Consider the following 17,081-nt stretch of genomic DNA (forward strand, 5'->3'; position numbering starts at 1 on the left):
ACATGTCATTCATTAAAACACATTTTAATTCAGCTTGACCGAGAGAGAAGAATGCTAGCATGACCTAGCTTAGATATGTGTAGTAATCAAAAAGAACACAAGAGTCTGTGAGTTATTTCAGTTTTGCTAAACACAAAATGACATTGTCCTGGATGCATCTGTAGCCAGGTCAAGAAATCTGAAATGATGAAACAGCAGAATTCTGAATCTCAGGCTGAGTGGCTGCATGAATTTCCAAGAGTGATGAGTTTCTGAAATGAACCATTAAAATTTCACTAAAAGTAGGCCACGGCTGGAGGTCAGAGGAAAAGGTTACATGAGGTTATACAATCCTAAAAGAACAATATTTCATCTTTGGTTTTTAGTGAACCAATTATTTCCATGGTTATAGGAAGATTCCTATATTTCTAAATAAAGCACCTTAAACACAAAATGCCCAAAATCGAACTCATGATTTTTTTTTCTTGGAATTTCCTCTCTTTTTAGCGAGGAATCATTTTAGTTGCCAATACCATTATCCTCCTAGTCACCCAAATTGGAATTTTGTTTTTGTATAGAACTGAGGACAAAACTTTCTCTGCCATCTCTTTCCATGGAACAGTATCCTGAGTTTCTAGGTAATTCATGTTAAAGTTGTTACCATTTGCAACTATGTATCTGTGTAAAAATTATCTTGCCACTATAGAAGAAACAAAACTCAGATGTAAAAGAATTGCAATGCTGAGGCTAGTATAAGATACAATTGCCATCCATAATCTCTATATCAAATGTGCATTCAAACAAACATCATAATGTTCATTGTTTTAATTTATAAAATAAGCTTATCCTAATTCCTTTTAATCTAAATCTAGATTAAAAAGAATATTTTTTGGCCAGGGTGGCTCACACCTGTAATCCCAGCACTCTGGGAGGGGGAGGCCGAGGGGGGCGGATCACGAGGTCAGGAGATTGAGACCATCCTGGCTAACACGATGAAACACTGTCTCTACTAAAAATACAAAAAAAATTAGCCGGGCTTGGTGGCGACGCCTGTATCCCAGCTACTCGGGAGGCTGAGGCAGGAGAATGGCGGGAACCTGGGAGGCGGAGCTTGCAGTGAGCCGAGATCGCACCACTGCACTCCAGCCTGGGCGACAGAGAGACTCCGTCTCAAAAAAAAAAAAAAAAAGAAGTAAAAAAAGAAAATCTTTTAATGTTGGAATGCCGTAATTTTTTTTTTTTTTTTTTTGAGATGGAGTTTCACTTTTGTTGCCCAGACTGGAGTGCAATGGCACTATCTCTGCTCACTGCAACCTCCACCTCCGGAGTTCAAGTGATTCTTGTGCCTCAGCCTCCCGAGTAGCTGGGATTACAGCCACATGCCACCACACCCGGCTAAGTTTTTTGTATTATTAGTAGAGACGGGGTTTCACCATGTTGGCCAGGCTGGTCTTGAACTCCTGGCCTCAGGTGATCTGCCTGCCTCGGCCTCCCAAAGTGCTGGGATTACAGGCATAAGCCACCACACCTGACTGGAATGCCATATAAAATTTAATTTGGGAAAAATGTCTGCTGCTAAAATTATGCGGAAAAAATCATTTATCTCTAGAATAAAAAGCAAGATCACAAGACAAGAGAATGACTCTACTTGTTTCTTCAGCCCCATCCCTTGCTACTCAGTCACATCACACATAGTTTCTGGAAAATCATCTTTTTTCTCATTCCATTCCTCCTCTGCCGTCCTCTGTCTACAGTATCTCTTCGCCTGCACTTTAGACCCCCATACCCTTGAAGATTCAATTCAGATCTCACCAAAAAGTATTTTCTGGCCCACCAAGGCCTGGCCAGAAGTACCTCTTTCAAACATCTCTAACGTTAAACAGCATTATGGAACACTATTGTTTTGGGCTGAGCTTCTGCACTAGGCCCCAAGGGACCAGACCAAACCAAAATGGAGTCACTTGTGCTAAATGCCACGCCAACAGAATGAAACTTTAAGGAAGTCGATAGATCTCAAAACAGATCAGTTTTTCCTGAAAACTGGAGATTCCAGTCTACCTGAGTCAGTCTACCTGAGTCAGCTATTTTCCCTTTGGTTTTTTTTTTTTTTTTTTTGGAGCCGGGGCCCCCCCCTGTTCCCCGGGCTGGATTCAGGGGCCGGATCTCAGCTCACTGCAAGCTCTGCCTCCAGGGTTTACGCCGTTCTCCTGCCTCAGCCTCCTGTGTAGCTGGGACTACAGGCCCCCGCCACCTCGCCCGGCTAGTTTTTTGTATCTTTTAGTAGAGATGGGGTTTCACGTGTTAGCCAGGATGGTCTCGATCTCCTGACCTCGTGATCCGCCCGTCTCAGCCTCCCAAAGTGCTGGGATTACAGGCTTGAGCCACCGCGCCCAGCCTTTCCCTTTGCTTAAACTCGAATAAAAAAGTAACCTGAAGTAACCTGATGTTTACCAGTCAAGCTTTTTGTTTTCCCTATTGTTCTGTTTCCTTGTTCCCACCTTACAAAACCCACTGTTCAGCAGTTGCTCATGAGAGCTTTTAGTACATTTGGTGGAATGAAGGCTGCCCTGATTCATAAATCCCAAATAGATGCCCATCTTTGATCTATAACTAAATTTGTTGTAATTTTGTCTTTTGACACTTATAATGACATATGTTTTCAATTTTTATACTTACATTTCTCACTAAAGTGAGTGTGTGGAGGAGAGATTGTGCTAGAGATAGCCTAGCACATGGTGGACATGCAGAAATATAAAGGAAGGAAGGAAGGAAGGAAGGAAGGAAGGAAGGAAGGAAGGAAGGAAGGAAGGAAGGAAGGAAGGAAGAGAGGGAGGGAGGGAGGGAGGGGAGGGAAGGAGGGGAGAAAAGAGAAAAAGAGAAAGGAAGGGAAGGAAGGGAAGGAGGAAAACAATTTCATATTAAAGGACTCATAAATGTGGCAAGTTTTGCTGTTATGGCATAATTCAAAGGAAATATTAGCTAAGCTACCTCTCAAAATTATGGTTAATATTCAGCTTTCAGCAAACTGAATTTCCCACCATAAGAGATTCTTTTCTGGAGTGGGGGAGGGAGGCCAAGAATTAGTACTCTGAAAGCAACCATTTAAGCTGGAAATGCTCCTCTGCATCTAAAATATGACAGATGTCTCCAAGTCTTCAGACCAGGTTAACCAGAGGAGAGAAGGGCCTGGGAAGAAAGGACAAAAAAGTGGACAGTGAGACCCATTTCATGCCAGTTTCCCAGAGATGGTGGGAGAGGAAGGACAGAACAGTACAGACTCATCAGGAACCATTCAGTGCCCAGTTATGACATGTTTAAACACTGCCTTTTTTGAGTTTTTTCAGCAACCCTGTGAGATGGGAGGGTGTCACACATTTCTTCATTTGGAGAAACTGAGCTCCTAAAAGATTAGATAGAAGTAAAACTGGTAACAGCAGCCAAACTTTTCAATAGTCTCTCCTAGAGCAATGCTCTGTGGAAGGGAGAGAGACTATGTTGCCTCCCTAATGATAATGTGCTGATTCTGTTTGTTTAACTAAAGCTACACCAGATTAGCAGACCATAATTACAGCTAAAATCCTTGTCTCTGATACAGTTGACAGAATGTCTGTTTCACTGAGCCGAGCTCCCAAGAAAGGCTTTACTCAAGGTTAAGCCAGGCTGCCTGAAAGCAATAGTGCTGTTTCAGTGTCACACTGGATACTTTATCTGAGCAGCAGGATTTCCTACCCTTGGGTTTCACATGGTTTACTTTGATTTCTTGGGGCGATAAGTAAGTTTGCTCCTCTTTGAAATGTTGTGTTAGTGGCCATACCGTTGTAAAACCTTAAGAACTTTCTTTTGTGTCTGGATAGAAAGATATCTGCCTTTTTCTTTTTATACAACTTTACTGGGCCTTGTTTTAGGGAATTCCTCCCTCCATCCCCCAATTCTTTCCTTGCCTTTCAGCTTTGCAGAACGCAATGAAGTCTGTCATTAACAATCTTTCCTTGACCGGGCACGGTGGCTCACGACTGTAAGCCCAGCACTTTGGGAGGCCGAAACGGGTGGATCACCTGAGGTCAGGAGTTCGAGACCAGCCTGGCCAACATGGCAAAACCCTTTCTCTACTACAAAAATAAAGATTAGCCTGGCATGGTGGCGAGTGCCTGGAATCTCAGCTACTAGGGAGGCTGAGGAGGAAGAATCGCTTGAACCCGGGAGGCGAAGGTTGCAGTGAGCTGAGATCTGGCCACTGCACTCCAACCTGGATGACAAGAGCGAAACTCTGTCTCAAAATAATCATAATAATAATAAATCTTTCCTTTATCGAGTCAACTTTGAATGTTATGCTTAATTCCTTGAGACCTAGAAACGGAATTCAGTGTGTTTGTTTGATCACTGGTGGTTTTCTACAGTGGATCGAGGAATGTTCTCACCTCTTGCCAGAATCTTTTATATAGTCCTGCTCTCTTCTCTGTCAGGTCCCTTCTCTATTCACTCTCATCTGCTTTGTAAATCATAAAGCAAAATGTCAATGAATTTGACTAAAATTTCAAGAAATAAATCAAGGTGAGAAAAGTAAGCTGACAACAGAGTTGAGAGTAAAAGGGGAAGCATTTGAATGGGTCTGTTTTGCTTCCCCCGCCCAAAACCAACCCAGACATTCCTTAAATAGAGCCCACAGTTTGTGGGCTTTCTAATGAATAGTGGCCAAGAGGCAGCCTCACATTTGAGGCATGCTATTACCATTTTTTTCTTCATTCCCTCTCCTTAATTAGGGTCTTTAAAGGGAGGCTGCCCTCAGATTCTGACAAACAGTATTAGCTTCCTCAGAATACAAGGCCTGATCCAGCAGCTATTGTCAGGAGGGTTTGCATTGAATCTGTGACATTGTCTATATTTCTAGAATGCAGGAGGAATATCTCGACAGAGAATCAGCTGTGGGTGTTATAAAAAGCCTATTCCTGAAGGTCTGAAGAACTGATTTTAGTAACCCAGAATAATACGGCAGGGAGATAGACTTGATTGGTTTTCAGTTTCACCGTTTGGCTAATGCCCACAATAAGATGCATTTTACCTGTACCAAACACATACGCACCAAAAAAATTCTTGAAACAGTATTTATCCCTTTTCCATGCAATTCCTTCTATTTTCCATTCGAATTTATTTCAGTTTCTAAATGCAAACCTCCACCTTCTGAATTGATTATCTCACACTAAGGAGTGGCAACCCACTGTTTGAAAAGCACTCAACGGGATGCCCTTTATTTTTCTAACCCTGTAATTCAATATGGAGAGATTCTGAATTGAGGACAAGCCTGATGAGTTTGAGGTATGGAATAAAGGAATCTGATCGGCTCCGGGTTTGTTGTGTTTTTAAATCTTCCTGTGTGTTCATTCTCTTCACCACAGAGAGCACTCTATTATCTTTGCTCAAAGAGCAGACAGTGCTCTAGCTGTTTTCCCCTGCTTAGCTTTGATCCCCGCAGCCACGCTCAGCCCTTCCCCCAAGCCCTCCCTTCCAGATGGGTTGAGTCTGTTGAGACTCCAGGGGTTTTCAAGGCTGGGAGCCCGCTGAGTGTTCACTGTTCCCACCTCCAATCTGCTGCATCCTCCAGCTACATTTCATTCCGGATCTACCAGGTTAATGGGATTATTGTTCTTCTCTGTTATTCTGTTATTTCATATGGGGTGAATCAGTTGGTTCCTGGGACAATTTTTAGTTGTTGGCTGAGATGACAAAAATGGGTGGGGATTTTATTTTAGGAATAAGTGTTCTTCATCAGCCAGAATTTAATCTGGGAAGAATTTATTCACTCTCAAATGGGTTACTTTTTGAAGTGACTTAAAAATAAGATTTGTTTGGCTGGGTGTGGTGGCTCACACCTGTAATCCCAGCACTTGCGGAGTCTGAGGCAGGAGGATCGCTTGAGCCCAGGAATTCAAAACCAGCCTGGGCAACATATGGAGACCCTGTCTCTATTATTTAAAAAAATTTTTAATAAGATTGTTTTATCAAATAAAAGCAAAGCATATCTTAAGGCACGACTCATGTTTTAATGCCTATATCATCATCAAATCAACCATACAACATTTTAGCTTCAAATTTTAATTTTGATTAGAAAGATAAAGTGATAGACTGATTATATCATTTATCTTATTCATTGTATTCAACAACATTTACTGAGTACTTATTGGATACAAAGCACGTTTACTGACCTCAAGATATCTAGACCTTTAGAAGGGAGTGTTTTAAAAATGCCTACAAATAGCCATTATATAAAATAAGATTTTAATAAGTGACTATACACAGTATAGTACATAGCCTAATCATAGTACCTCATCCTTTGCAGAACTCATAAGAGTGAAAAGAGAAATTACTCGTTCCTAGTGTATCTGTTTTGTCAAGACATAATAATGCCAAATTTCTCTATTCTTCATTTTAATTAAATACATGATTGATTGAGTGAATGCTGAGTGTCTATTTGGTGCCATGTGCTATAAATGTGACGAAATGATCCTCCTATTGATCTTTCTTTGGTTTATTGATGTTTGTCTCTAAAGAATTGACTTCCCAACACCTGGAATGCATGAGCATGGAGAGAGACTGAAAAATGGAAAGAAAGAGGCATGAAGTAAGGCTACTGGAGACTGGGGTTTTCCTTCCTCTCTGATTGTCCGAATCCAATAGAAATATAAAGTGAGACCGGGTGCACTGGCTCATGTGTGTAATCCCAGCACTTTGAGAGGCCAAGGCAGGTGGATCACCTGAGGTCAGGAGTTTGAGACCAGCTTGCTCAACATGGTAAAACCCCATTTCTACTGAAAATACAAAAAATTAGCCGGGCGTGGTGGCACTCACTTGTAAATCCCAGCTACTCGGGAGGCTGAGGCAGGAGAATCGCTTGATCCTGGAAGACAGAGGTTGCAGTGAGCCGAGATCACACCATTGCACTCCAGCCTGGGCAATAGAGCAAGACTCCGTCTCAGGAAAAAAAAAAAAAAAGACATATAAAGTGATATAAAATACAAAATTTTAAACTATAGTAGCAACATTTGAAAAAGTCAAAAGAAACAGATAAAATTCATTTTTAACAACATATCTTACACAATCCGATATATCTAAAATATTATCTCTACAATGTGAAATCAACTAAAAAACATTAGTGAGATAGTTTACATTCTTTCAGGTATTTTTGGACTATTATCTTCAAAACCTGGCATGTATTCTTCACTAACAGCACATCTGAATTTTGATTAACCGTATTTCTTGGGTTCAATAACCACAAATCACTCGTGGCTATCCTATTGAACAACATAGCCTAAATAAAGAAGCAGAAGTCAAGGAAAATCTAGATAGTTAATAAATGTCTTTAACATTTAGAGGAAGGGACTCTTACTTCATGGGGTAGGGGGAAATCCGAAAACCAGTCTTTTCTTTCTACCGATGGAGAAATGGGAGTTGCCAACTCAAGATCCACTCCTTTATCTTCCAGCCTCTCAGACGTGGGGATATGAGACAGGGCTGGAGCTGAACCTCTCCTACTTCTCTCCAGCACCCCAGAATTAAATCTGCTCTGAGGCAAACAAAGGCAACTCTACAATCCTCACATTAGTATCATGGCTTGCAGTTGATAAATGCTTTCATGTACAATATATCATCGGATATTTAATCATACCTCGAGGTGGTCAGTTGAAGTATTACTATCCTTACCGCATAGATGAATGTTCTGGGGCTCAGGGAGATTAAATGGCTTGCTCCAAAGTAGCACAGTTAGTATCCAAGTGTTTTCAAACTTAAGCTAGTGTATGTCCCACTAAACCAGAGCTGCCTGGCAAAGGAAGTTAAGAAAATATTTACAGAAGTATGATTTTTTTAATTCTCTGGACACATTTCATCTACTCAATCCCCCCCCCAAAAAAAAAAACAAAAAACACTGGTGATCATTTTACAAAAGCATTGCAGAAATAACCTCTTGGCCAATTGAGTTTTTAACTGGGTTTTTGTACTTTTTTTTTTAAGTTGGACCTCATTGTCTAGTGTAGCAATTTAGAACATCTAATTATTGACAGCAAGTCTATATATTACAAAGGCAGAGTTTTTGCGTTGGCCCTGAAGTGTGTTGCAATCATTTTTGTCTGGGAAAACAAACAAAAGTGGATCGGCAGCATGGTTGTCATATGAGATGCTGGCTGAGTCCCAGGCCCTAGGACGTTGGCTTACCTGCCAACAATACTTCCCTTTCAGGCAATGCCAACTGTTTTATGAGAAGATCACAGTTCTCTGGAAGTGAGCTTTTGTGTTTTGCTCTAATCAGCAAGATCCAACTTTACTACTGTCATGGAGGGAATTACAGTAATTCTATCAACTTTTGATGCAACCTTCTTCTGACACCGTGTGAAACAGACTGGAAAGACTCTAAAGATGGAGAGAGCTCAATGCTTGAGAAAAGGAATTCTGTTTTTTGAAAGGTCTCTAGAGCAAAGGGTATGCAATATGTTTATCACTTCAATTTCAGAAACATCATGGGCTCTAGAAACACATTCTCATCTATCTGTTTCTATTGCTCCTGGTTTTTTTCTGCTCCACCCAATTGTCTTCCTATTTTTATCTCTTTCATTCCACTCTGGAGCCATGTTGCTTGGTCAGGCCACCATTCAAAATAAATGATTTTTTTCCCTCTTTTACGTTATACCTACTTTCTTAATTCTTGGCTGTTACTTTTCTCAATTAACCTTTGGCAAATCATAATGAAATTAAATTTAGCTTGTTGTAGAGAGAAAGAGTCATTGTAGAAGCTGGGATGGTCTGGAAGGGAATTAAAAATTATTTTGATAGCCCTCAGAAAGTGGACAGAAATCGTAAAAATCCAGCTGGGAGTCAGTGTATCCAGTTCATCTCATTCGCAGTAAATCGTTGGGCGTCTCCTTGTAGCTGCCACAGTAATGCTAATGATGATGACTTCTTGCTTGAAGTGCTGAGTGTTGAATCCTTTGCCCCAGTTATGTGCCACATACTGATTTCCTTAACAGTAGACAAATACTGGAAACACAAAAGGAAGAAGCCGGGTCCTACTAAGCCACTCCCTTTGTCTAGTTTATCACTCAGTTCTGTCTATTTTTTCCTTCCTCTGTAGGAAATGGGGAGTTCATAAATGATAATAACAAACTTGCAGAAAAATATTAAGATAGAAACTTTTGTAGCAGCCAGCATTTTTCTAAGAGGAGGTCAAAGCATAAAGAAAGAAATTGATCAGCCTCTGTTCCTATCTCCCCCAAAAACTCCTTCTCTAGAAATCCTACTCTCAGAAACTAGTAATCAGGCATTAAGAAAAATTACTTTATCCACTGGGCCGATTCATGTAGCTTATTAGCTATCTTTCTTTAGACTGAAAAAAAAAAATTAGCCAAATTATTTACTAGCAAATCCGGAAAGTAGGTAAAGTTCTTTAGCAGTTTAATGTTACTATAACAGTCTGATTCACACACATTTATAAAATTCTCATCTGCACGAGTTGGCACACCCACAAGAAAGAAATGTCGTCCATGACAAAGGGACTGTCGTGTCTTTTATAGCATACATTCTACTATACATTTGCTGGGATCAAGGAAAAACTTACCCTTTGCCCTCTGAAGGCTTACCGAAAAATCAACTGACGAAAGGCAGATTAATAGGCGAAATGGCTTACAGGTGTGTTAGTGTGCATGAGGGAGAATCACAGAATGATTGTCCAATATCCCAGTGAGGTACAGATGGCTGTATACACTTCTTAAGGGAAAGACAGATAGAGACGTGCAGACGATCGATTTTTAAGGGATTTCAATGGGCTTGGAGAACATACAGTGGCCTGGGATAAAGTATTTTGGGCCGGCAGAGCAGACAATGGTTTGTGACCAGTCTGTCCAGGCATGTTGATAGAATTCAGTCTTTCTTCCCGTGAGTTCAGTTAATGAAAACTCAGGGAAGCGGCCAGAAGTAATTGTTTTCTTCATTGTCAGGTCCAAAATGTAGACAAATAAGGAATTTCAGGGGACAACTTCATCCTGCACCGAGGATTAAGAGACAGGAGGGGGAGGAGGCCCAAGAGACCTCGAGGCTGCTTCTTCAGTTCAGCATGTCAAAGTACCATCTTTTGGAGTATCTGTTTCTAAGCTCCAACACATTCAAAGTACCTCAAAAGAACCAGATGCTGCTACGATAGTTCACAGGAAGATTCTGTCCTCCTCTCTGCATCCTATATTTAAAATTCAAGTGGTTTCTCTTTCTAGGCTACCCCATAACTTTGTTGGTTAAAAGATGTGCTACTCATTTAAAATGTCAAATTACATAGTCAGAGAGCTGGCCTACCTGATTCACATACTCTGCCTTTCTCAGTCCCTGTAATCTCAGCGTCATACATTCCATCTTTTCAACGTGCATATTAAAAGGTATCTTAAAGACTATATTACTTGTATTGAAACAGAAGAGTATCTACGAACGCTGATTCAGCCTGCAAAATACATAGAAAAGTAGCAAGAAAAATGATGTAACACCCCATGTTGGTATACTGGCCTGGTTTCAAGGCTGAAAGCAGTCTGAAAGGGTCTGAAAAAAGTCTGAAAATGTGTGTGTGTGTGTGTGTGTGTGTGTGTGCAGCCATGCCTAACAGCTCATGTTTAGCTTTCTTTTTTTTTCCTTTTCTTCTTTTTGATACAGAGTCTCATTCTATCACCTAGGCTGGAGTACAGTGGTGCGACCACAGCTCACTGCAGCCTTGATCTCCTGGACTCAACCAATCCTCCTGCCTCAGCCTCCCAGGTAGTTAGGACTACAGGTACGTGCCACCACCGTCTGCTAAACTTTTAAGTTTTATTTTTAGTAGAGATGAGGTCTCACTATGTTGCCCAGGCTGGTCTTGAACTCCTGGCCTCAAGCAATCCTGTCGCTTCAGCCTTCCAAAGTGCTGGGATTACAGGCATGAACCACCCAGCCCAGTCATGTTTGGCTTTCTTTTTCCTTTTTTTTTAAACTTCAACTTTTATTTTAGATACGGAGGTACACGTGCAGGTTTGTTACATGGGAATATTGCAATGATGCTGAGGTTTGGGGTTAGAATTCCATCACCCAGGTAGTAAGCATACCATACAATAGGTTTTTCAACCCTCCCACCCCCCACCTTGTAATAGTCTCTAATGTCTTTTCCCATATTTATGTCCCTGTGTGATTAGGTCACTTCCCAGAATGCTATATACCCACACACATTGAGAAAGTTTTTGGGACTAGAATTGCCCTGGGTGATTGTGTTGGAACGGGTGCCAAGACGGTAATGTTCTTACCTGAAACACTGCTGGAGTCTGCAGGAAGGCACTGATCCGCCCTTCCTACAACTTGTTCATGCCAAAAAATACAAGGAAAGATGTAGCTCCCCGAGGGAGAGGGCGAGAAACTCTTGCCTCCTTTTAAATGAGTAGAACTTAAAGTTATGAACTAAGATAAAGAGAAAACATAAAACAAATATCTTTCAAAGAGTAGTAAAATATTAGAACCCTAAAAGATCTGATGGGCACACTTATCTTGCTTGTTTCACCCTCATCATCATCATACAAGTTTACTTCATTTAAAAAACAGAAAACATAGAGAAGCATAGAAAGCACTCCAATCCCCCATAATTCCACCTCCTACACATGCATACCTTTATAGACTACGGTTCCATGGAACCTGATCTATACAGGACCTGATACAGATGGATAAATTTTTCCCACCAAAATATCATAAATTATATTTCATTGTAAAAAATGTCTTTCTTACTTAACAACAAATCACTGTCAGTAAATAAATATTTACCATATCATTGGTTGTTTTTTTTGGGTGCTTTTGTTGTTGTTGTTGTTGTTGTTGTTGTTTTGAGACAGGATCTCGCTGTGATGCTCAGGCTGGAGTGCAGTGGCGCGATCTCGGTTCACTGCAAACTCTTTCTCCTGGGCTCAAGCAATCCTCCCACCTCAGCCTCCTGAATAGCTGGGATCACAGGTGTGCCACCATGCCTAGCTAATTTTTTGTATTTTTGGTAGAGACAGGGTTTCACCATGTTGCCCAGGCTGGTCTCCAACTCCTGTGCTCAAGTGATCCTCCCACCTTGGCCTCCCAAAGTGCTGTGACTACAGGCTTGAGCCACTGTGCCCAGCACACCACGTCATTGTTAATGGGTACATAGTATTCTCTTAAGTGGATGTATTATAACTTATTTAACTAATACCCTACCATTGATTGCTTAAGTTCTTTTCAACTTCTACAATGACAATTAATTCTACAATAAACAGTCTTCCGGCCAGGTGTGGTGGCTCACACCTGTAATCCCAACACTTTGGGAGGCTGAAGCGGGTGGATCATGAGGTCAGGAGTTCAAGACCAGCCTAGCCAACATGGTGAAACCTCGTCTCTATTAAAAACACAAAATTAGCCAGGTGTGGCAGCACATGCCTGTAATCCCAGCTACTCAGGAGGCTGAGGCAGGAAAATCGCATGAACCGGGGAGGCAGAGGTTGCAGTGAGCTGAGATCAGACCATTGCACGCCAGCCTGGGCGATAGAGCGGCACTCTGTCTCAAAACTAAATAAATAAGAATTAATTAATTAACAAACCCAGATTTCAGGTGTCTCCTAATTTGAGGGACCAGGAGGGAACACCATGACCATGCATAGCTGTCTTTGTGTTCATCCCTTACATTGTAACTACCAGGACATGTGAACTCAGCCTGTCTTTGAAGCTCCTGAATAATCCTCTAATGTAAAAACCTTAGTGAACATGTAAACATAACTGGAGTTTTCATAGAGAAGGTGGAAAACAGGTTTTGCAAAACACATCTCACAGAAAAAACTCCCTCACAGACATGCCTGTTCTTACTCATTACCTGTTGTATCTGGGACTGGGGTAGAGGGAGGTTTGCAAACAAATCAGTTCTTCTCCCCAACTTGCTTCCTCAAACTTGTCTTGATGCTCAGCCAAACAAAGGAGCTTCCAGTTACCAGAAACTGCCCTTCTTAGAAGAAAATTTAGCAATCATCTAAACTTGTTTTAAACATGCCCTTTGAGATATCATGCCCAGCTCCAGCAGTTTGTATTAGAATATTTCTTCAGATCCTTTTCTGTTAAATCCTTCAAGAGTGTAAACTTTTCTTCACCTAGTTTCTGCCCATTTCTTGTCAATTTTCTTTCTAGTTGTTTGTTTGTTTGTTTGTTTGTTTCTTATCTTTCTGTTTGTTGTTTGCTTGTTTTGGTTTTGGTTTTGGGTTTTGTTCGAGACAGTCTTGTGCTATGTTGCCCAAGCTGGTCTCAAACTCCTAGGCTCAGGCAATCCTCCCACTTCAGCCTCCTGAGTAGCTGGGATTACAGATGTGTGGCATCATGCTCAGCTCTTTTTCTAATAATTTTTTCTTCTCTGGTTGCTACTGCAGTTGGTAACTTTACTCCACTATATTTTCTAATCAACTCTTCTTTATATATAGAAAAAGTATTGATTTAGATATTTTTGTGTGTGTGAAGTCAACTACCTTACTGATTGATCTCATTGTTTCTTCTGTTTTAATTGATATATTATTGTTATCTGCAAACAATAATCGTGTCACCTTCTTTCGAGTATTCATACCTCTTATTACTTTCTCACGTCTAATTACATTGAGTAGTGCCTCTAAATTAGGAGTACTAGTAGTGATGATGGACTTCTTTGTCTTCCATTGCAAAAACTTTTAATGCTTCCATGAAAAACAACACTGATTTTGACATATAGTTTAAACATATACACACATACACACACAATTTTAATTTCAAAGAGTTTACATTTATTCCTATTTAGTGATGGTTTAAGTTTCTTATCTGTATATTTGCTTCGTTTGCTTTTATTTTTAAACTAGGAAGAAATACTGGATTTGTCAAAATCCTTTGAGATACCAGTCTACTGACCCATACTGAATTTGAATTATCTTCTTTTTAAACACTTAAATAAACTTAGACATGTTTATGGGCTGTTCATTCTATTGTACCAATCTACAAGTCATTTCTAACACAAAAACAGTACAGGTCTATTTATTGAACTGGCTCTGTCGCTCAGGCTGGAGTGCAGTGGTGTGATCTCGGCTCACTGCAAGCTCCACCTCCTGGGTTCACACCATTCTCCTGCCTTAGCCTCCTGAGTAGCTGAGACTACAGGCGCCCGCCACCTCACCCGGCTAATTTTTTTTTTTTTTTTTTTTTTTTGTTAGAGATGGAGTTTCACCGTGTTAGCCAGGATGGTCTCGATCTCCTGACCTCGTGATCCGCTTGTCTTGGCCTCCCAAAGTGCTGGGATTACAGGCGTGAGCCACTGTGCCCGGCCTTAGTCGTTCTATTTTTTAATCTTTAAGATTTTCTTGGTAGGGCATGGTGGCTCATGCCTGAAATCCCAACAGTTTGGGAGGCCAAGGTGGAAGAATTGCTTGAGCTCAGGAGTTTGGGATCACCCTGGGCAACAGAACAAGACCCTATCTCATAAAAAATAAAAATAAAATAAAATAAAATAATAAAATTAATTAATTTTAAAAAGACTTTCTTGCTTCTTGTGTCTTAATATCCTAACCATTATTATAGTACTATCATGTAGATAGCCAAATTAATAAGATAGTTAGAAAATAATACAAAATAATTTGGGGCACTTTTATTTAAAAATTAAAATACATCCAGTACCATAAATTCCAGGAGAGGCAGAAATCAGTATGAGCTTAATGAGTGATGAAAATTACCATAGATTTATTTTTTGCAGATACAGAAGATGAGAGGGAGAAATTACAGAGTGATGGAGAAGGCAGACATCATGCAACGTGATCAAGGGCTATTCATTTTAAGCAGAAACATACATATGTAGAAAGCACCCTTGTACTTCTAATACCAATGACCATAAAGAAAAATAGTGTAGCCAAATAGTTCCTAGAATAGGAAAAATAAGGAATTATATTTTGAGATAAGAAGTTAAGCTCTAGTATAATAATTATATTGGGTCAAAGAAACATGAAAACAAATTTTAAAAATCTTACAACATGAATAAAAGTTTCACCAAATCAGGAGTCTATTATAAGCATGTTTTGAGTTATTTTCTTTCCCAAAGAGTTTATTTTTGTTTTAATTTATTTAAGTAGTATACACTTCTGAAAACATTTAATTAATGTCATACTGGTTCTTGTAAAAGATGAGGTTGAGCAATTCCATTAAGCTATAGGAAGGTGAAGAGAGAATGTCTGGTAAATGAATTTCAAATAAGCTCCTTCGCAATATGCCCCTTCCATAACCTCTGTATCCTTGTCATCCCAAACTGCCCACATTTCATTGAACTCCTTGCACTTCTCAGAGGACATCTTCCCTGTCAACCCACGATATCAGTGGGCTAGGGGAGGTCCCCAAATACTGGAGGTACCTTGACCCTTGCCAGTGTCCAGGCACTTGACACCATCATAGAAGGAATCCAGAAAAGAGTGACTGTATGAAGATTTACTGCAAAGTGAATCTCCATGAAAGTGGAGTTCAGGTGTACTCAAGAGAGTCACTCCCAACGGGGTTTGGGGCTGCTACCTTTCTGAGTCTCTTTAGCCAAAGGGTGAAATATTCATGAAGATTTCTGGAAAAAAGGTGAAGATTTCTTGGAACTGTGGTGCCACCCATTTTTACACCACATATGGATGTTCCCAGAAGTCTCATGGCATTGGTGGGTATGTGATTTAGTATGTTGACGAACGTGCAGTGAAGTCCTTGGGAGACCCAGGTCAAATCCAGCACCATGTTGGGTCCAGTCAGCCTCAGCCAGCTGGGTCTACACCCTGGTTTGCAAAGTCTCAGCCCCTAGTTTATGCAGCTATTTCAACAGTTTCCTTTTTGCTAGTCCTGTGAAACGGCTGCCTAGAACTTTCTATTCTCCCACCATCACCCTGTATTATTCCTGTCTCATTACCCTTCAATTTCCACCCCCTTTTCCTCTAGATACGTGTACAGTGCTCAGTTTCAGACAAAGGATTGTGGAAATCATCCCGTGTCCCAGTCTGAGACAGCTGGCTCTTCTTTTGCTGCCATCGCATCTCATGCACACCTCTCTGAATCACTGGTTTTCTTGACTGTCTCCCTCAGGAGAGACACCATGGAAGGCATCTTACTTGTACATTCAGCATTTCGCATATGGAAGCATTAAAGATGTCATGGAAAAAACATTAAGTTTTTTTTTTTTTAACATCTTAAGAAATGTGCGCACAAGCTCTGCTCTCTACTGTATTTATTTTTCTTAATACCCTTGTGGTTAAAATGTCACATGTCACATAACATCACTAATATCATATGTAATAGGTATGATATTAATAGTCATATTCAAACTGTTAATGAATCACATCAAGAAAGCCCATCTTCTTTAGTGTCTACAAAAATTACAGAGGAAAAACAGTGCAAGCCAGTAAGTATAATATTAAGGGGCCGGGCATGGTGGCTCATGCCTATAATCCCACCACTTTGGAAGGCCGAGGCCGGCAGATCACATGAGGTCAAGAGTTCGAGACCAGCCTAACATGCTGAAACACCGTCTCTATTAAAAATACAAAAATCAGCCAGGCGTAGTGGTGGGCGCCTGTAATCCCAGCTACTCAGGAGGATGAGGTAGGAGAATCACTTGAACCAAGGAGGCGGAGGTTGCAGTGAGCCGAGATTGCATCATTGCACTCCAACCTGGGTGACAGAGCAAGAATATCTCAAAAGAAAAAAAAAAGAATCGACCGGGCTCAGTGGCTCATGACTGAAATCCCAATACTTTGGGAGGCTGAGGCAGGAGGATCACTTGAGCCCGGAAGTTTGATCCCAGTCTGGGCAACACAGGAGACCCCGTTCCAGCAAAATTTTTTCCAAAAAGGCGGGTGACCAAGCCTGTAATCCCAGCACTTTGGGAGGCTGAGGCGGAGGATCACGAGGTCAGGGAGATGCGGGAACCATCCTGGCTAACTGCGGTGAAACCTCTACTAAAGCCACAAAAAACAGCTGGGGTGGGGCGGCCTGTAGTCCCAGCACTCGGGAGGCTAGCCTTGAAGTGGTGGGAGCCGGAGGCAGAGCTTGCAGTGAGCTGAGATCCGGCCACTGCGCTC

The 17,081-nt window shown here is 41.0% G+C and overlaps 1 long non-coding RNA gene across 1 annotated transcript; it reads left to right on the top strand.

Annotated features, from left to right (window-relative positions):
* The first annotated feature begins 5,491 nt into the window (after window positions 1-5,491).
* LOC108584934 lies at window positions 5,492-15,024 on the top strand. The gene is made up of 4 exons (XR_001900571.3): window positions 5,492-5,603; window positions 8,279-8,448; window positions 10,657-10,774; window positions 14,735-15,024. It is a non-coding gene; the product is annotated as an uncharacterized LOC108584934 (long non-coding RNA).
* Window positions 15,025-17,081: the final 2,057 nt, after the last annotated feature.

This window comes from Papio anubis, chromosome 4, assembly GCF_008728515.1.
Source record: "Papio anubis isolate 15944 chromosome 4, Panubis1.0, whole genome shotgun sequence".
NCBI classification, from domain to species: Eukaryota; Metazoa; Chordata; class Mammalia; order Primates; family Cercopithecidae; genus Papio; species Papio anubis.